The sequence below is a fragment of the Hyla sarda genome, chromosome 3 (assembly GCF_029499605.1).
Source record: "Hyla sarda isolate aHylSar1 chromosome 3, aHylSar1.hap1, whole genome shotgun sequence".
In the NCBI taxonomy this organism is placed as follows: Eukaryota; Metazoa; Chordata; class Amphibia; order Anura; family Hylidae; genus Hyla; species Hyla sarda.
In genome coordinates this window covers 194,571,818-194,594,097 of record NC_079191.1, presented here as the reverse complement: position 1 = coordinate 194,594,097, position 22,280 = coordinate 194,571,818, and the positions used below count along the sequence as shown (strand labels likewise).

The 22,280-nt window shown below is 42.0% G+C and overlaps 1 protein-coding gene across 4 annotated transcripts in view; it reads right to left on the bottom strand.

Moving 5' to 3' along the window:
- LOC130361992 (isoaspartyl peptidase/L-asparaginase-like) overlaps positions 1-22,280 on the bottom strand; it is a 170,322-nt gene that overhangs the window by 59,806 nt on the left and 88,236 nt on the right. The window contains exon 1 of one of the 4 annotated variants that reach the window (XM_056565802.1): positions 5,566-5,717. The exons of 2 other annotated variants lie outside the window; for them this stretch is intronic. The gene's annotated coding sequence lies outside the window, so the exon portion shown is untranslated. Of the gene's footprint in view, positions 1-1,446; positions 1,606-5,565; positions 5,718-22,280 lie in introns of those variants that run through there. One more of the 4 variants, XM_056565803.1, reaches the window with a different exon arrangement.

The following is a 22,280-nucleotide window of genomic DNA, read 5'->3' as shown; positions in this document are numbered from 1 at the left end:
TAGAAACAATTCCCCGACATGGCCTCTCGCATGTTGAAGGCAGCATCAACATACAATGCTTTTGTATGTCAGGCCATCACATAAACGGCTATCCGGCAGCGCAGACTGCTTCAGCTGCTGCCGGATAGCCATTTAAGGTGCTCCATGTGCTGCGGTGATGATCACTCACCTGTCCCCGGCGTTCCGGACCATCCTCTTTAGGATCGCCTGCATGGCCATCGCTCTCCTTCGTCGTCATCACGTCGCCACGCATGCCATTCCGTCATCCAATAGGAGTGGCGTGCGCAGCAACGATGAACAGCGATGAAGAGCGACGATCCCGGAGCAACCCAGGGAAGTGGCGACAGCGAGGGAGGGTGACATCCAGGGCAGCGGTGACGGTCCGGAGCGGCAGGGACAGGTGAGTACAACTTCCTATACTTATCATTGCACGGATCCCTCAACATATGATGGTTTCAACTAACGATGGTTTATTTGGAACGAATTACCATCATATGTTGAGGGATCACTGTATACATCTTAGCCTCTAATTAGGTTACATGGCAATACCAGAGAAAGTCATGGACAAGAACAGTGCTGTACAAGCTGTGGAATATCACAGTGAATTCCAAACCTGCAAATACTTTAGCTAGTAGGAAACATCAAGGAGGATCCAATTTGTTATGGTGGACAATAGAGTTGAGCGAACTTTTGAAAAGTTTGCTTTGCAGGACTCGCCAAACTTTCCACAAATTGCGAGTGCGGTTCGGCTCAGTTCGAACCGGCAATGAAATCAGCCCCTAAACATATTTAAAACACTGCCTAATAGCTCTAAACCCCTTAAACTGTTTGGAGTGTATTCAAGTAGTTTTAAAAGTGTTTTAAAGGATCAGTTATGGCGACAAGCGGTAACTAATGGTAACTATTCCAGCTCGCCCATTTTTTTTTTTTTTATTCTCACTAAAATAAAGCAGCATAAAGTTTCCCTGGTTGTCGGTAGATGCCTGCCAGTGTTAATATGCACATGGAGGTGTGGCGAGCTTGTGGGGATGTAGGGTAGGTAGGGTGCAGCTGTGGTGAAGTGATGAAAGGGTGTTGGATTGACCCTTAACTGTCATGATGCGGGGGGGGGGGGTCTTCCTCTCTCTCTATATATGTATATATATATATATATATATATATATATATATATACTACCACCACCTGTCCCAAGAACGATAGCGAGGAATAAAGGATTGTCCACAACCGGAGGTTTAGTAAACTGGAAATAACTTTACTGCAACTTCTTATGCAGGTTAACAGTAGTAACAGTCTTTACAGAGGACCAACTTTAAGTTCCTCACAGTTGGTTGGTACCTTGTAGGGAAATAAGCTCTGAGGCTTGCTTTACGCTGTTCCACTGAATTTAAGGTTTGGTTTTAGGTTCAGTAGTCACGTAGATTTAGGATATAGTTTAGTTGAACTCACGGTTTTGTATTCGGCTGAAGTTAGCAGGCTTCAGGCCTAAGTTCTCCTGCAGAATTGTACAGAGGGATGCTTTCTCTAGAGATGATCAGAAACAACGGGGCGATCATTGGATACAGCGCCTTTATATGGCAAGGGGGCAGACTCATAGCTTATTGGTTCCACCAACTGTCAGTCCTTTCACAAAGCATTGTGGTACATCATGTGACCCACTCACGTGACCTGGAAGGTCATTAAGCTTAACCTAACAGTAGGCTTAATAGTCATGTGACCTAAGGTCCTGGAAGTACTATACATACATATTAATTCTATAAATTATATACATCAAACACATAAAATTAAAGAACGAAGAGGTGACAAGTAGTGTTGCTCACGAATATTCGCATATTCGCGAATTCGCGAATATTCGCGAATATAGCACTATATATTCGTAATTACGAATATTCATTTTTTTTTTCACAGTACACATCACAGTGATCATCCCTCTCTGCTTCCAGCTTATGTGGTGTAAAGAAGACTCTAATACTACTGTGTGAGACTGGGGCGCGAATTTTCGCATATGCAAAAATTTGCATATGCTAATTTTCACATATGCGAATTTTCTCTTATGCTAAGTTTCGCATACGCGAATATTCGCATATGCGAAAATAAAACGAGAATATTACGAATATTCGAATATTTGCGAATATATGACGAATATTCGTCCATATATTCGCGAATATTCGCGAATTCGAATATGGCCTATGCCGCTCAACACTAGTGACAAGGGGTTATCCCACTAGGAGGATCCTACCGGTATGCAGGAACTTTGACTTTGGGGACTTAGCACACAAGGTACGGTACAATGTATGGTACCGGGACACCACAGAGGCATGGGAAGACACCATCACTTTATCCTAGCGTGCCAAAAATTATCCCTTTTTTGGGAATAGTAACAGTTCTCAGTCTAGCAAATGAAGAAACCGGCATGTAATTTATCAATTTTATGGGATTAGTAACAGAATTGGCATTCTAAAATAGTTAAGACTGAAGAAGAAATAGCTCTTGTATGAAAAGCCAAAAAAATTATCCCTTTTCTGGGGATGATGGTTTCTGGCAGGAAGTAGGGTAAAGGTGAATTTATGTTACTTGTAGTAGCCCTCTTACAGCAGGTGGTGGCTAACTGATGTTAATAGCGTAGAGCATGAGATGGAAGACAGATGTTTATAGCATACAGCATGAGATAATGGACAGATGTCACTAGCATACAGCATGAGATGGCAGACACATGTCACTAGCATCCGGCAAAGGTGGGGGTAGTACTGCCTAATCAGTGGCATGTGGCACAGGAGGCGTAAATTCCTCACTGATCCATGCCTGATACATTTTAATAAAAGTCAGCTTTTCCATGCTGCTGGCTGACAATCTTGTCCACATTAATGGGAAACTGGGCAAAATCTGGCCAATGATCTATGGGATCTGGGCTCATCGTGACCGTCAGAGAAAGGGCACTCCTGAGGTAAGCCTCAACCTGGTTTTTCAGGTGGTGGTTTACTTCCCTTTCATAACTCATGTCAGAGGAGCATACAAGATGCAGAAACTTTGCCATCATGTGCTCTAACATCAAGATGCTGCCACTGCTGATGCTCCTGCCTCTTGCTGGGGTAGTGCTGCCAGATGTAGATGAGCCTTGGCTCTGTGGAGAGTGGAGACTGGACTCCCGTTCAGCAGGTGTTTGTTGCTGGAAAGCAGTGGAAAGTTGGCTGCGTAGCTTCTCCTTATACAAATCCTATTTAGCCTCCTTCTAAGAAGTGAAGAAATCCCCCATTTTGGGTAAATACAGAGCGTCTGAGAGTGTGGTTATCCAGCACTTCTCTCTTCCCTTCAAGCTTACAATATGCTTGTTATTGTGTAAGCAGAAAAGCATACACCTACCCATCTTTGCCAGCTTGTTCCACATCCGTCCCATACTGCCAGGGTGGGTCATGCTCCTCCTCGTCCTCATCGGTGTTGCCTTGAGTAAGGTCCTCGTCCCCTCTCTCTTCCATAGAGTCCATCTCCAAATCCTCCTCCTCAGGTCCCACTACCTCCTCCTAATCAAACTCCTCCTCAAGGAGAACATCTGTACTGCTGCCATCAAGATGTAAAGTCTCTTCCATCCCTCCTTCTACCATCATATTGCCATCAGCGTCTGCTCCAAAAGGAATATCAGAGGCATAACATCGCTAATGTCACTGTTTTCCTTGCTGATGTATCTTGTAGCCTTCTCAAAAGGCACGAGCACACGACAAGTGTCTCTAATTAGCTTCCAATCCCTGAACTGTAAATTACACTGGCTCCAGAAATCATCTTGCTGTTGCATGAGAAAGCCGGTCCCCGCCTTGCGCTGGTAGAGGCGGTCCAATATGTGTAAGGTGGAGTTCTAACTTGATGGAATGTAGCAAATAAGATGGGGTTGGGGAAGACCGTTTTGGCGCTGTAGGTGAAGCAAGCCATGTTTAAAAGCATACGAACTGCTAAACCGGACACAAATCTTTCTGCACTTAGACACCACTGGACAAGTTTTCAAGAAACGATTGACCACAAGGTGTATCAAACAGGGAGAGTGCCACCTGGAGGCAGCGCTTTGACAATGTTTGTGCCGTTATCAGCAACAATGTGTTCCAATGTCAGCTCATGACCTGTGAACAAGTGTGAAACCTCTTATCAACATGCTTTTTGACTGGCTGAGATTACTGCAAAATGCGTACTGACAGTGTTTTTGGAACTGTATGAAATGCAACAGACCGCTATTAAAACTACAGGCTAGATAGCAGATATATATTACTTATAAACACACTTTTTGACTGGCTGAGATTACTGCACAATGTATACTGACGATGTTTGCGGAATTATATTGGATGCAGCAGACCTCTATTAACTAGTGATGAGGGTCCGGGGCCCTATTCGAAGTCGCGATATTTCGCAAATATATGGATGAATATTCGTCCTATGTTCACGAAATTCGCATATTCGCTATGTTCGTTCACTTTTCTCCATGCAAAAATCGCAATGAAATTCATATAGTGTGCATGCGCGATTATATCTTTCAACTAACTAACATTATACCTACACTATAACCTATCTTCTAAACTAACCAACCCTATCTAACACTAACTATCAATTCAGTATATCATTTCATTTGCTTTTAGAAAAAGCACAGACAGTGTTCAATCTCCTCTCACAACCACATGAAACTGCAAAAATGACGCTGCTGGGAAGAATCTTATATAGTGAAGGGGTGGGCAATATACAAAATAAATGTTGAACTACAGGCACCAGAGATTCCTATGACAGGCCCAGGCTCTAACAAAGTAATAGACCCCTAATGCAAAGGCTCCAAATGTTAAGAAAAAGACTGCATTGTAATGCCAGCAGGCTCTATTTGTTAGGTTTATTATATATTAGTGTATATATTATATGTGAATGGAGGTTAAGCTCTTAGAATCTTTACATCTGGTATTCCAGTACATGGGACTGCATGGGGCTGATAGGCAGTAATTTATCAAAGGTTTTACCTGATTTTTGGGTTGAAAAGTGGGTTCATTCGTCGCAGGATTTGTCTTGACTTTTGGTTTACACAAGAAATTAGCTTTAGTTGTTATTCACAAATTTGTAGTAACTTTAATGCAGTGGTAGGGATCCATCATTAGAGATTTGTTGCAGAATTAGTTGCAGTGCCCTTAATTTGTCCCAAATATACACAGGATCATGCCTGTCTTACAAAACGGCCTGTAAACAACATTGGTAAATAAAACTACAAAGTATAACAACAGCATGTAGCACTATTGATTATGCTTATACAGTATTACTCTTGTACATATATATATATATATATACATTTTTTAGATTATGACTGATGCATATACAGTGATCCCCCGATGCCTTCAACATGAGATAAATATACGAGGGTAAGTCAGGAGCCATCGTACGTTGAATTCAGCTTCAGTTTACCATGCCTTCAGCCATCAATGACACCAGCCATCCCCACCAGAACTGCCTGGTACAGCGCCTCCTGCTGGAAAGCTGACTTCTGTCAATGCCCAGCATCCATGGTTGTACTTATCAAGGTATCAAATAAAAACAGTGAGTATTTCTACCTACCAGTTATCTCCCTGCAGCTGCAGGTGTCTGCAGGCCTCCTGTCCTGAGTTTCTGCTGCCTGCTTTCTCTATCTGACTCCCCCTCCTCCTCACATGTCTTGCTGAGCAGCATTAACTGTTTGTGTGCTGTGTGTGCTGTGAGGGGATTCTATGGAATGTGAATGTGAGTGTGCAGGGTGGAGGTCTCCTTCATACACACTGCACTGCATGCCTTGCACAGCAGCTTCTAGCTAAGGGACTGTAAGTGTGTGAAGGGTGGGATCAGGCAGGCTACACTTATCAGTAGGGCCCAGACACTGGGGGGCTCCAGTGCCTATTGTCAAGGGGGGAAAGATGGGGAAACAATCTGTGCCAGATTACATCATGGGAGGTGCCAGTGCTGATAGGAAGAAACTGGAGGCATTATCTATCTATCTATCTATCTATCTATCTATCTGTCTGTCTGTCTGTCTGTCTGTCTGTCTGTCTGTCTGTGTGTCTCTCTGTCTGCCTATCTGTCTGTCTGTCTGTCTATCTGTCTATCTATCTATCTATCTATCTATCTATCTATCTGTGGTGTCCCGGCACCGTATTTCATACTGTGCCTTGGTGGGGGTCCCCAAAGTCAGAGTCCCTAAGACTGTCGGGGTCCGCTTCCCTAGTTAGCCCCTAGTCACCCCTTAGTAAGTTAATATTTATAACAATTATCATTGTAAATATGTATATTGCATTACTCACTTGTTTGGCGTCACAGGACCTTAGGTCATGTGACCCGTTACTCAGAACTCTATGGTATGTTGAAGGACCTTAGGTGGTTCTTGTGTCATGTGTTCACCCACAATGCCGTGTAACAGTGAGTGACAGCTGTTATGGACCGGTCAAAAATGGCTCAGACCCTGCCCATATAAGGGAGCTGCGGCCATTAATCTCTCTCTTGGGTTGCTGTCACTGAACGAGGTAGGACCTCCGCAACTTTCAAGTACGTTTACTAGGCCAGAGCCTTGCGGCCTCGGCCTATACCAAAGCTGTTATATATCTACAATTCCCCGCTTCTCTCCGCAAGATCACTGGACCTAAACACACCCCTAAATCCAGCGGATCTATGCTACGGAATTTTCTAAGAGCTAAATTGAGCTTATCTGATCCCAACCAACTGTCAATCGCTGCTCAACTAGAAATAGACTCTGTTATCTGGACTGTTATTGATATTGCCAGCTACAGAAAATCTTCAGTAAAAGTTCCTGCAAGTTTTCAGTTAAACAGTGGTTGTGGACAATCCATTTATTACGCATTCACCTATCATTCTTGGGAAGGGTGGCGATAGGTCCAGCACCAATACAGTATTTAACCCTCACCCTGCGTCACGAGTGACAAGGGTTGACAGCACTCTTTATTATCCAGAACAACAACACCCCAACTACCCTATAACCCCAGAGGCATACCACATATCTATCTATCTATCTATCTATCTATCTATCTATCTATATATCTATCTAAAATAGAAACCAGTGCAGCACTCCATAAAGTGAAAAAAAGGGATACATTTATTCCATCAAATCTGTCTATCTATCTATCTATCTATCTCATATCTATCTATCTATCTCATATCTATCTATCTATCTCATATCTATCTATCTATCTATCTCATATCTAGCTATCTCATATCTATCTATCTATCTATTTCATATCTATCTATCTCATATCTATCTATCTATCTATCTATCTATTTCATATATATCTGTCTAATTTCTAGCTATCTATCTCATATCTAGCTATCTACCTATCTATCTATCTATCTATCTATCTATTTCATATCTATCTATCTCATTTTTATCTATCTCATATCAATATATCTATCTATTTCATATCTATCTATCTCATTTCTATCTATCTCATATCTATCTATCTATCTCCATATATTTATTTTTGCTTGACATTAGTGAGAAAGTGATCATGGGCACACTCCAAAAACACATACCTGCAGAGATAGCATCATACTAATAACCGTTTTTCATTTATCCTTCACCTAATGCCAGTGTTAAAAAACAATAAATGAAAAATTTTTTTTTAGCATTTGTAAAAATGTGCACATTAACCCCTTGGGGATTGAGCCCATTATGGGCCTAAGGACGGGAGCATCTTTTGCAAATCTGACCACTGTCACTTTAAGCATTAATAAATGGGATGCTTTTACTTATAAATTTGATTCCGAGATTGTTTTTTCGTGACATATTCTACTTTATGGTAGTGGTAAATTTTCGTCGATACTTGCATCATTTCTTGGTGAAAAATTCAAAAATTTGATGAAAAATTTTAAAATTTTGCATCTCTCTAACTTTTAAGCTCTCTGCTTGTAAGGAAAACAGACATTCCAAATAAATTATATATTGATTCGCATATACAATATGTCTACTTTATATCTGCATCATAAAGTTGACATGTTTTTACTTTTGGAAGACATCAGAGGGCTTCAAAGTTCAGCAGCAATTTTCCAATTTTTCACAAAATTTTCAAATCGGAATTTTTCAGGAACAGTTTAGTTTTGAAGTGGATTTGAAGGGCCTTTATATTAGAAATACCCCATAAATGACCCAATTATAAAAACTGCACCCCTCAAAGTATCCAAAATGACATTCAGTAAGCGTGTTAACCCTTTAGGTGTTTCACAGGAATAGCAGCAAAGTGAAGTAGAAAATTCTAAATCTTCATTTTTACACTCGCATGTTCTTGTAGACTCAGTTTTTGAATCTTTGCAAGTGGTAATAGAAAAAAAAGCCCCCCAAAATTTGTAACCCAATTTCTCTCGAGTAAGGAAATACCTCATATGTGTATGTCAAGTGTTCGGCGGTCGCAGTAGAGGGCTCAGAAGGGAAGGAGCGACAATGGGATTTTGGAAAGGGAATTTTGCTGAAATGGTTTTTGGGGGGCATGTCACATTTAGAAAGCCCCTATGGTGCCAGAACAGCAGAAAACCCCACATGGCATACCATTTTGGAAACTACACCCCTCAAGGTACATAACAAGGGGTTCAGTTAGCCTTAACACCCCACAGCTATCGGATGTGTAAATGAAAAAAAAAATGTTTTCACTAAAGTGCAGTTTTTCCCCCAAATTTACAATTTTTACAAAGGGTAATGGGAGAAAATGCCCCCCAAAATTTGTTATCCCATCTATTCTGAGTATGTTAGGATGTAAAATGCTCTGTGGTCAAACTACAATGCTCAGAAGAGAAGGAGCGCCATTCAGCTTTTGGAAAGAGAATTCGTTTGGAATGGTAGTCAGGGGCCATGTGCGTTTACAAAGCCCCCCGTGGTGCCAGAACAGTGGACCCCCCCACAAGTGACCCCATTTTGGAAACTATACCCCTCACAGAATTTAATAAGAGGTGCAGTGAGTATTTGCACTCCACTGGCTTTTGACAGATCTTTGGAACAGTGGGCTGTGCAAATGAAAAATGTCATTTTTAATTTTCATGGACCACTGTTCCAAAAATCTGTCACACACCTGTGGGGTGTAAATGCTCACTGCACCCCTTAATAGATTACGTGAGGGGTGTAGTTTCCAAAATGGGGTCACATGTGGGGGGGTCCATTGTTCTGGCACTATGGGGGCTTTGTAAACACATGTGGCCTACAATTCCGGACAAATTTTCTCTTCAAACTCCCAATCGTGCTCCTTCTCTTCTGAGCATTTTAATTTGCCCGCAGAGCACTTTACATTTTCTTACTCAGAAGAAATGGGGTTACAAATTTTGGGGGCTTTTTTCCTATTTTCCCTTGTGAACATGAAAAATTTAGGGTAACACCAGCATTTTAGTGAATTTTTTTTTTTTCATTTTCCCATCCAATTTTAATCAAAATTCGTCAAACACCTGTGGGGTGTTAAGGCTCACTATACCCCTTGTCACATTCCATGAGGGGTGTAGTTTCCAAAATGGGGTCACATGTGGGTATTAATTTTTTTGCGTTTATGTCAGAACTGCTGTAAATTCAGCCACCCCTGTTAAAATCACCAATTTAGGCCTCAAATGTACATAGTGGGCTCTCACTCCTGAGCCTTGTTGTGCACATGCAGAGCATTTTACGTCCACATATGGGGTATTTCCGTACTCTGGAGAAATTGCGTTACAAATTTTGGGGGTCTTTTTTTTTCCTTTTACTGCTTGTGAAAAAAAAAATTATGGGGCAACACCAGCATGTTAGTGTAAATTTTTTTTTTTAAACTTACAGGCTGGTGTAACCCCCAACTTTTCCTTTTCATAAGGGGTAAAAGGAGAAAAAGCCCCCCAAAAATTGTAGTGCAATTTCTCCCGAGTACGGAAATACCCCATATGTGGCCCTAAACTGTTTCCTTGAAATACGACAGGGCTCCAAAATGAGAGAGCTCCATGCGCATTTGAGGTCTAAATTAGGGATTGCATAGTGGTGGACATAGGGGTATTCTACGCCAGTAGACAGGGGGGACAGTGTAAGGGGGTGTATATGTAGTGTTTTACCCTTTATTATGTGTTAATGTAGTGTTTTTAGGGTACATTCACACTGATGTGTTTCGTTGAGTTTCCCGCTAGGAGTTTGCGCTGCGGTGAAAAATTTGTCGCAGCCCAAAACTTACTGTAAACCTGCCCGTGTGAATGTACATTCACATGGGGGGGGGGGGGGGTGGCAAACCTCCAGCTGTTTCAAAACTACAACTCCTAGCATGTACTGACAGACCGTGCATGCTGGGAGGTGTACTTTTGCAACAGCTGGAGGCACACTGGTTGGAAAACCTTCAGTTAGGTTCTGTTATCTAACTCAGTATTTTCCAACCATTGTGCCTCCAGCTGTTGCAAAACTACAACTCCCAGCATGTACTGATCGCCGAAGGGCATACTGGGAGATGTAGTAATGCAACAGCTGGAGGTACTTAACTACAACTCCCAGCATGATGAGACAGCTGTTTGCTGTTCGGGCATGCTGGGATTTGCAGTTTTGCAACATCTGGAGGGCTACAGTTTATAGACCACTGCACAGTGATCTCCAAACTGTGACCCTTAAGATATTGCAAAACTACAAATCCCAGCATGCCCAGACAGCAAACAGCTGTTTGGGCATGCTAGGAGTTGTAGCTCTGCACGATCTGGATGGATACAGTCTAGAGACCACTGTATAATGGTCTCAAACTGTAGCCCTCCAGCTGTTGAAAAACTACATATTCCAGCATGCCCAAACAGCTGCCTGGGCATGCTGGGAGTTGTAGTTTTGCAACATCTGGAGGGCTACAGGTTAGAGACCACTGTATAACGGTCTCAGACTGTGGCCCTCCAGATGTTGCTAGGCAACTTACCGGCTTCTGTAGGATCCAGGGAGCCATCCTCTTCTGCCGCACGACATGTCGCTCGCTGATCTCCATCGCCCGCAGCCTCCGGATCGGTAAGTGGATCTTCGGTGCCCGGTCCCCGTCGTTTCCCCGTCCTGCCCCGCCTATTGTGGGTGGGCAGGATGGGGAAAACGAAAGTTAACCCCCCGCCCCCGATTTGCGCCGATCGCCGACATGGGGGGTCTAATGACCTTCCTGTGCATTTGCACGGGGTGCCTGCTGATTGATATCAGCAGTCACCCCGGTCCCCACCTGGCGCGCGGCGGGGACCGAAATTACCACGGGCTTATGGATATGCCCTTCATCCTTAACCCCTTAAGGACTCAGGGTTTTTCCGTTTTTGCACTTTTGTTTTTTCCTCCTTATCTTTTAAAAATCATAACCCTTTCAATTTTCCACCTAAAAATCCATATTATGGCTTATTTTTTGCGTCGCCAATTCTACTTTGCAGTGACATTATTCATTTTACCCAAAAATGCACGGAAAACAAAATCATTGTGCGACAAAATCGAAGAAAAAACGTCATTTTGTAACTTTTGGGGGCCTCCGTTTCTACGCAGTGCATATTTTGGTAAAAATTACACCTTATCATTATTCTGTAGGTCCATACGGTTAAAATGATACCCTACTTATATAGGTTTGATTTTGTCGCACTTCTGGAAAAAATCATAACTACATGCAGGAAAATTTATACGTTTAAAAATGTCATCTTCTGACCCCTATAACTTTTTTATTTTTCCACGTACAAGGCGGTATGAGGGCTAATTTTTTGCGCCGTGATCTGAAGTTTTTATCGGTATGATTTTACGATGTTTTAATCATTTTTAGATCACTTTTTATTCATTTTTTAATGGTATAAAAAGTGACCAAAATACGCTTTTTTTGACTTTTGAATTTTTTTGCGCGTACGCCATTGACCGTGCGGTTTAATTAATGATATATTTTTATAGTTCGGACATTTACTCACACGGCGATACCACATATGTTTATTTTTTTTTTTTTTTACACTGTTTTATTTTTTTTATGGGAAAAGGGGGGTGATTCAAACTTTTATTAGAGAAGGGGTTAAATGACCTTTATTAACACTTTTTTTTAACTTTTTTTTTGCAGTGTTATAGGTCCCATAGGGACCTATAATACTGCACACACTGATCTTTTACACAGATCACAGGCGTGTATTAACACGCCTGTGATCAGTGTTATCGGCGCTTGACTGCTCCTGCCTGGATCTCAGGCTCGGAGCAGTCATTCGCCGATCGGACACCGAGGAGGCAGGTAAGGGCCCTCCAGGTGTCTGGTCAGCTGTTCGGGACGCCGCGATTTCACCGCGGCGGTCCCGAACAGCCCAACTGAACAGCCGGGTCACTTTCACTTTCGCTTTAGAAGCGGCGGTCAGCTTTGACCGCCGCTTCTAAAGGGTTAATACCGCACATCGCCGCGATCGGCGATGTGTGGTATTAGCCGCGGGTCCCGGCCGTTGATGAGCGCCGGGACCGACGCGATATGATGCGGGATCGCGGCGCGATCCCGCTTCATATCGCGGGAGCCGGCGCAGGACGTAAATATATGTCCTGTGTCGTTAAGGGGTTAAGTACCAGGACGCAAGGGCGTATGCATAAGCCCTTCGTCCCCAACAGGTTAAAGGTGCAAACGGGTTAAAAAGTCCCAGAGAAGGCACCATACAAACTTGTGTACTAAATAGAAAAATGTGCATCAGCACCACATTTAACACATGCCCTGCACCAGTTAATAAATTTGTTGTACATACACATTTTCCACCACACAGTTTAAAGTTGTACAAAAACATTTACCTACACAAACCTTGATAAATCCCTACCATAGGGCTCAAAATAGCATAAACTCCTGTATATAGTGTCCCTAGGTTGCAGCCCTCAAAGTTATCCAATCACTCAAAAAAGAAAACACCAAATATAAGCAAGGGCTAAAAGGCTGTGATCATAAATTTTGAGGCCCCTTACACAGATTGTAGTTCTCCCCCCATCCCCCCTCCTCACTGTGGCACACGCTGGATTTCATCTTAGTATCATACTGAGAAACATAAAATAATATTGCCACTCCAAGACAACATATTAATTCTGCAGTGACTAAATAATACCACCATACTGTAAGGAAATAAAAGCCCCTATACACAGATTAGTATAAATAATAACACCACTATACAAGGGACATATATAGTGGGGCAAAAAAAGTATTTAGTCAGCCACCAACTGTGCAAGTTCTCCCACTTAAAAAGATGAGAGAGGCCTGTCATTTTCATCATAGGTATACCTCAACTATGAGAGACAGAATGAGAAAAAAAATCCATAAAATCACAGTGTCTGATTTTTTAAGAATTTATTTGCAAATTATGGTGGAAAATAAGTATTTGGTCATTAACAAACGTTAATCTCAATACTTTGTTATATTCAAACGTTTTCTGTAAGTCTTCGCAAGGTTTTCACACACTGTTGCTGGTATTTTGGCCCATTCCTCCATGCAGATCTCCTCTAGAGCAGTGATGTTTTGGGGCTGTTGCTGGGCAACACAGAAGCCACTCCTTCATTGCCCGGGCGGTGTGTTTGGGATCATGGGGATCTTTCCTTTACATGGGTCACTTGTCCTGGTCCCTGAGCAGAAAAACAGCCCCCATGCTTCACAGTAGGTATGGTGTTCTTTGGAAGCAACTCAGCATTCTTTCTCCTCCAAACACGACGAGTTGAGTTTTTACCAAAAAGTTCTACTTTGGTTTCATCTGACCATATGACATTTTCCCAATACTCTTCTGGATCATCCAAATGCTCTCTAGCATACTTTAGATGGGCCTGGACATGTCTTGGCTTAAGCAGGGGGGACACGCCCCCTCCCATAGACTTGCATTGAGGGGGCGGGCGTGACATCACACGGGGCAGAGTTGTGACGTCACGATCTTCCGTTCCCGTGGTCGTTAGCCAGAACCTCCAGCGCTGCTGGAAGCAGATACAGGTGGGTGCTGCATGCTATATTGCAGGGGTCCCCAGCGGCAGGACCCCCACAATCAGACATCTAGCGGTACTCCACCCCTAGACATCTTATCCCCTATCCAAAGGATAGGGGATAAGATGTCTAGGGGTGGAGTACCCCTTTAAAGAAGAAGTTACAGGTCTGAGCCAGAAATCTTGCTTGTTTGTTGGTGACCAAATACTTATTTTCCACCATAATTTGCAAATAACTTGTTTAAAAATCAGACAATGTGATTTGATGGATTTTTTTTTCTCATTATGTCTCTCATAGCTGTGGTATACCTATGATGAAAATGACAGACCTCTCTCATGTTTTTAAGTTGGAGAACTTGCACAATTGGTGGCTGACTAAATACATTTTTGCCCCACTGTAATTCCGCTACACACCATGACCACTACCATTACCACTGACCAATACTGCAATATTGTTATTGAATAAGAACCACTATACAAAAGATCAATAACCTCTATATAGAAGTAGATCTGAGCTGTGCACAGGTGCGGCAGACCATATAAGTGATTACAGTTACATACTCGGGGGCGTCTTCTCTTTTTCTCTTTTTTCTCCATCTGCTGACCACAAGTCGTCTTCATACATTATAATGCCCTCTCACATTGCCGCAATACATTATAATGCCCTCTCACATTGCCGCAATACGTTATAATGCCTTTTCACATTGCCTGCATACATTATAATGCCCCCTCACATTTCCCTCATATACAATAATGCTCCTGTACATTTCCCCCATACATTATAATGCCTCCTCACATTGCCCCCATATATAATAATGCCCCCTCACATTGCCCCCATACATTATAATGTCCCCTTACATTGCCTCCATACATTATAATGCCCCCTCACATGGTCCCCTTAATTGCAATGGCCCCTCACATGGCGCCCATACATTATAATGCCCCCTCACATGGCCCCACACATAATAATGCCCACTCACATTGCCCCCATACATATTAATGCCCCCTGTACATTATAATGTTCCCTCACATGGCCCCACACACAATAATGCCCCCTCACATGGCCCCCATATATAATCATGCCCCCTCAGATGGCCCCCATATATAATCATGCCCCCTCACACAGCTCCATTAAAAAAAAAAAAACACCACTCACCAAACACCATAGCTCCTGTCTCTCCTCTTCTCTCTTGGCTTCCTGTGCTGACAGCCTCTGCAGAGTGGCTGCCGCAAAGGGAGCCTGGGCTGGAGTGACAGAACGGAGCCGCTGTCTCCTTCCATCACGTCAGTCATCGCAGCCGAGCACACCCTCAACACTGTGTGCATCTTAAAGGGCACCCCCCCCCTTCACTTGCTGGCCCAGTCACAGGGGGGTGCGATGGGTGAAAGGTCCGGTTATGCACATGCAGGGACCGTGCCAGCACCAGTCCCAGCATGTGGCAGCTCTAAGGCCCCGAGCCCCTTACTGGGGTATTGGCTGTACCCCCATGATGGCGGCCCTGCTAAAAGGGTATAATATCAAGTGTATAAACCAGTGCAAAAAGAGAAAGAGACGTGCTACCTGAAGATGGCACCATCTTCAGATTTTGTCTATAAGAGTCTCATAGCTCCTAAAAGTCCATAATAGGAACAAACTACATTTTTTAAAATCATACTTATTTAATCCATGATATGCCAGAGAAAGTAGCAATTCTAATAATTAATTGCATCACAAATATCCTGATTACGAGTTATCATTTATATGCAAATTGACTTTAGTTTATCAATCATATGCGAGAACCATACAGCAGCTTTTATTCTTCTTGGATTAGCCTCAACAAAACTTGCTATTTCTTATAAACTCTGACATTTGTAGAGAAAGTTTGATTTTAGTGACCACAAATGTCTAACTTACACTGAGTATCAGACTGTTATATCTTATATGCAAACTTTAACTTCTGATTTTATGAGCCTTTATTTGAACATTTATCGAAATTACTTTAAAGCCCAATGAATGTACAATCTATATAACTGACTTCCCAGGTCACATGTACCTTACTAATCTTTTTTATGTTGGTGCTTACTCTTACTCTGCTATATCAAGTATTATGGAAGAGGAATGGATGCATTTGAATGGTAATTTAAAAAAACTTATAATCTTGGCATCAGGGCTGTGTGCAGTAAACCAGCTCAGTCTATCAGTCTATTAAAGGTGTGAAATATATATAAGACATCAGACAGAAACTAGCAGAGTGAAGGAGGAAGTTCTCCCCTGTATGGCTTCAGATGATGTCACGCCTGCTGGGTAACACCCCTTCCCAGTCTGTGAATCTGACTGAGCAAAAAATACAGAGCAATATTAAAGTTGAAAACTAACAAATAATAAAAAAATAAAGGCAGGGGGTGGTTTAACATGATGGGAGCAGTGAACTGGGAGGATTATAAAATTTAACAAGATCATGAGAGGTACTTTTTCAAGATATTTTCTATGACGCTTTAAGAGATGACAGCTATAGGGCTGAATTCTCATAATTTGTTTCATGGTAAAAATATTCACTTTACCATTTCAGCTGACTTTGCTCTCTGTCATTCCACAATTCCCTATACTTCAGGAAAGAGATATAATTTCTTATTAATGTAAACATTTTGAAAATGGCAGAATTACTGCAACTCTTATTATGGAGTTGATGATAAGAGGAGGAGAGATAAGGGACAAACCCTACTGTTATGAGTGCCACTAGGTTGTGTTAGCATTTAACCCCTTAAGGATGCAGGACGTAAATGTACGTCCTGGTGCGGTGGTACTTAACGCACCAGGACATACATTTACGTCCTGTGCATAACCGCGGGCATCGGAGCGATGCCCGTGTCATGCGCGGCTGATCCCGGCTGCTGATCGCAGTCAGGGACCTGCCGGCAATGGCCGACGCCCTCGATCTCGCGGGCGTCCGTCATTAACCCTTCAGATGCTGGGATCGATACAGAGCCCGGCATCTGCGGCAGTACGCGATTTCAAAGAATGATCGGATCGCCCGCAGCGCTGCTGCGGGGATCCGATCATTCAGAACGCCGCACGGAGGTCTCCTCAATGTGAGAGGGCATTATAATGTATTGCGGCAATGTGAGAGGGCATTATAATGTATGAAGACGACTTGTGGTCACGCTAACCAAGCGGTATACTGGCTGGAAGAAGTGCCCGGTTAGCGTGAAACAGTCTGTCCCGGTCCCACCCGCCCCCACCAGCCTGTTATGCCTGACATGGTGAAATAAAGAATTACCTTTGGTTGGTGAGTGCAGACTCTGTTTTCTTTGTTACTTTTATCTATGAGACAGGGTTGAGTCATAGTTGCTTAAATGGGGATTAAAATATATTTACAGGAACTTGTCTTTTTAAGTTGTTTTATTTTATTTTTTAAAAGGGTTTCCCTACCATAAACATGTATCTATCCACAGAATAGGGAATAAGTCTATAATTGTGGGGGGTCCAACTGCTAGAACACCCTGTGATCTTTATAACCCCCAGGTCGTTCCACCCAATAGCGACTCAACCTCACTGACAGCTGAGACAGGCGCGGTACACAAGGACAAGGCAAGAGCAAGGTCGGACATAGCAGAAGGTCTGGGCAGGCAGCAACGGTTCGTAGTCAGGGGCAACGGCAAGGGTCTGGGTACACAGGCAATGGAACACACAGAAACGCTTTCACAGGGCACTAGGCAACAAGATCCGGCAAGGACAGGAAGGGGAAGCGGGTTTATAAAGTGTAGGGAGTGCTTGGGACTAATTGGGCCAGACACCAATTAATGGTGCACTGACCCTTTAAATCTGAGAGACCCATCACGCGCGCGCCCTAGAGAGCGGGGCCGCGCGCGCCGGGACAGAACAGGAGGACGGGGCAGGTGAGAGACACGGGGCGCGATCTGAGAGCAGGCACATCCCGTAACTCGGATGGCGTCCCCCCAGAGACATGGAAGCAGTGCCGACCGGAGCGCTGCATATACAGGCGCGCTGCGAGCGCTCCGGGGAAGCAGTGGGACCCGGAGCGCTCGGCGTGACACATATTATCACTAGGGATGTTTAAAATACTGGAATTATATGTTTTTTAGGGCTTGTCTAAAATATATTTTGTGTCACTCTCCCCTTTGATACAAGATTTTAGCAGGGAGAATATTTGTTATATTTGTAATAAATTAAGCTTTGCCTGTTGAAAATGGTGGCATGGAGCAAGAACTGTACACAAAGGAAAGCTGAATTAAATATGTTCTACACAAAGGTTACACATCAGGTAGAGCATGACCAAGTATATATCACACAGAATGCCATAAATCATTGTTTACACAGCCTACCACTAAAAACTACTTTGGCTTTTCTGTGATTTATTCTTAAAATGCATGAATCAAACTGCCCTAGAAAGGAAAACATTGCCTCCTCTTTTCAAGTAGGGATCAGACTAAATTAATATTATGGGGAAAAATTTATAATTTATGTTATCTATTTAGTTTTATTTATTTCTTCATTTATTTTAAATGATAAAGAAGAATATGCAGATGCACAATGTGACTATAAATGTATAGCCACAATTATGAACTTAAATTTTATGGCAAAATCTATGTTTATTTTAATGAATAACTAAAGGATCAGATATTATCTTATGTAACCTAAACTTTGAACTCTGTTTTATTTCTTATATGTTCTTAGAAGGCAGTCTAAATGAACATTGACAATTTCAAATTACATTTTGTAAACCAAAAGTAAGATTATACAAAATAATTTCAGTTATGTTAGCACTACCCATAAGAGCTACTCTTTATGTTTTATGATGCAACCAATACACATTTTCCTTCTGCATAACAAACTGTAAATTGCATAATAGACTGTAAGCGCCTTATCACAAGACTAATACTCAAAATGGATGTAACTTACCTGCTGATTCTTTGTACACCTACTCTCTTCAATATTTATCTAAAGTGATTAAGAAAATGAATTGTGCAACCAAAGCAAGCTTTATTCTTTCAGCCGGTTACACTGTGTGGGCAGCCGACACTTATACATTGGAGCTAGAACACAATATCTAAAGCATTGAAACCTGTTAATTATTGACAAAAGACTCTGTATTAATCTGCCACTCTTCAACTGCCTTACTCAACATTTTAAAGGAGCAAATAAAGAGCAGACGCAAGCAAAAATGTGTATAAGACCAAATATAACTAGCACATCTAATATTCAAATGTGGCGAATGCTAGTCATGCCCTTAAAATACTACCAAATAAATATTTATATCTGTTTAAAGTTCACCAAATGCCTTTAACCCCTTAAGGACCGAGTGTTTTTCCATTTTTGCACTTTCGTTTTTTCCTCCTTACCTCTTACAAATCATAACCCTTTCAATTTTGCACCTAAAAATCTATATGATGGCTTTTTTTTTGCACCACCAATTCTACTTTGTAATGACATCAGTCTTTTTACCGTAATATCTACAGAGAAAGCGAAAAAAAATTTAAGAAAAAACACAATTTTGTCATTTTGGGGGCTTCCGTTTATATACTTTTCTGTGAAAATGACACCTTCTCTTTATTTTGTAGGTCCATACGATTAAAATGATATCCTACTTATATAGGTTTGATATTGTCCTACTTCTGAAAAAAAAAACTCATAACTACATGCATGAAAAGTTATACATAAAAAAAAACAAAAAAAAACTACTTTTTTATTTTTACGTGTATGGGGTGGTGTGAGGGCTCATTTTTTGCACTGTGATCTGAAGTTTTTAGTGGTACCATGTTTGTATTGATCAGACTTTTTGATCGCTTATTATTCATTTCATTATATAAAAAGTGACCAAAAATACGCTATTTTTGACTTTGGAATTTTTTTTGTGTGTACGCCATTGACCGTGCGGTTTAATTAATGATATATTTTTATAGTTTGGACATTTACACACACGGTAATACAAGATATGTTTTTTTTTATTATGGCTACATATTTTTTATATGGAATTCGGGAAAAGAGGGGTGATTTAAACTTTTAATAAGGAAGGGGTTAATGGGTGTTTTTGAAAACTTTTTATTCAACTTTTTTTTTACACTTTTAGTTCCCTTATGGGACTTTTTGGAGGAATCATTAGATTCCTCATACAGATCAATGTGGTTTCATAGAACCACATTGATCTGTGTGCTCTGCGCTCAATTGATAAAGCCTGGTCCTGCCAGGCTTTATCATTCACAGCGCAGCAGCCGGCATAGGACGTGAGGTAAGCCCTTTGGCTACCTCAGCAGTGGATTTCCCCCCCCCCCCCCACGATCGCGCTGCAGGGGGGGGGGCGATCCACCCCACTGGACCACCAGGGATGGTTTAAATGTCCCTTTAGACGCCGCTGTCAACTTTGACAGTGGCGATCTAAAGGATTAATAGCCGCCCGCGGTAATCGCTGCATGTCGACTATTAATGCCGGCCCCCAGCTGCAGGAATCATCTGGGGGCTGGCCAGTATGGCACAGGTTTGAGACGGGAGCCTGTTTGCCATACAAGGAATCGGTTAAAATTGGTTCAGTGATACCAAGCCACTGTATTTTCCTCTGACTCAGTTTACTTTGAGCTAGATACGTCATACACTAATAAAATAGGATTTGGAGCATGCATAGCTATAGATATACTTCAGCAACTTCATTTAGTTACAAATTCACAAAACTGAGATTCAATAGACAGTAACAGAATATGCTAGCTAAGCCCTGTAGCTATAATACCAGTGCGCTTCTCAAGATGCTGGGACTATGCAAACTGCATAGGGCAAATGTACAGTACTATACTGTACATGGCACACTGCGGCACATAGATTTTAACCTAGACCCAGAAGAAAATTTCATGTACCTATAGTAGATGTAGCAGGGGCAATTTGTGCAAAGATGTAGCATGGTGCTTCAAAAACAATAAATAAGAGTGTACCATGAAATAGATTTTTTCTTTTGTAGCTGTAATAGATTGCAAGCAAGGACAATAAGGATTATTAATATGGGTGCATATGTGTAAGGATAAATTATTTAAATTCATTAAATTAGTAAATTGTTTTTGCGGGCAGGGACCAGTATATTTAAATCCCCCCCTCTTCCTGACATGCTTGTTGTCCACAGTGCTTGAATTGTCCCCATCCGCCTGACCACTTTCTTCAGATGTCCCCTTGTTTAGGAATGCCTACACGGCACACCTCAGGCCATTGCATACACCCTCTATATGTACCCATAGGTACACAACCACAAATGTATATGAAGACCACCTACTATGTGCAGGATTTGCAGAATGGAGGCAGTTGGGTTGGTGGGGAAGGGCTGTGGGATACAGAAAGACTGAAGACTTATGGGAAGTGCAGTCTTCAGTAGATAAATGTCAATATGCTGTGCAATCAAAGGGCATTGAATGCTCGTGTATAACAAGTTGCCATGGAAGCTTTAAAATGTCATTTATGCAAATATAGCGAATATTCTGGAATTTTGATCGGTTACATTTTGAAAGTCACATGGTTTTTGATAACTCACAAATTTTTTTACTTTTGGCAAACGTTTTTTTCTCCAAACCAGCGGAGTTTCAATGGGGGCCCGGCACTCCCCCTCCCTCGTGAATCTAACAATGTCGCACTGGGAGGAGTTGTACATTTATACAGGCGCCAATCCGTTTTCTAGTCACATAAAGTGGTACGGGAGGTACATAGACGACCTCCTCCTTGTTTGGAGGGGGGATGTATCTCCCGTACCACTTTTTGTTGACTATCTCAACTCTAATTCTTTCAATCTCAAATTTACATTTGAGCTCCATTCTGACAGTGCGGCATTTTTGGACTTGTGTTTGGGGGGAGTTGCCGGAAAACCCATCGACACATCCACCTATCGCAAACCCCTTTCTGGTAACACCATTTTGAGAGCTGATTCCAACTATCCCGTGAATTAACCAGACTTAGACGAAATTGTTCAGATACAGAAGAGTTTAAAAATGAGGCTATACAGTTAAAATCCAGATTGAAGTTACAAGGCTATAAAAACAAACATTTACAAACAGCATTTCAAAAAGTCATTAAAAATGACAGAAAACAACAACCGAACATATAAATCAGCAACTCACTCTGTCCCTGCTCCGGTTTTGAGTATTACATACACACCTCAATTCAAACAAATACGGAAAATCATTTACAATATTTCACATCTACTAAAAGATGATCCCTGTTTATCAGAGATACTCAAGGCAGGTTGCCGCATAGTAGCCAAAAAAGCACATACACTGGGTGACTTATTGTCCCCCAGTTTGGTTACTTCAGAATCCAAAACTACACCAACTTGGTTATGCACCACTGGCTTTTACCATTGCGACTCCACTGTATGCCGCACTTGCAAATTTGCAAAAGTGTGCAAAAAATGTGACAATGCAGACAACACTAAATCTTATG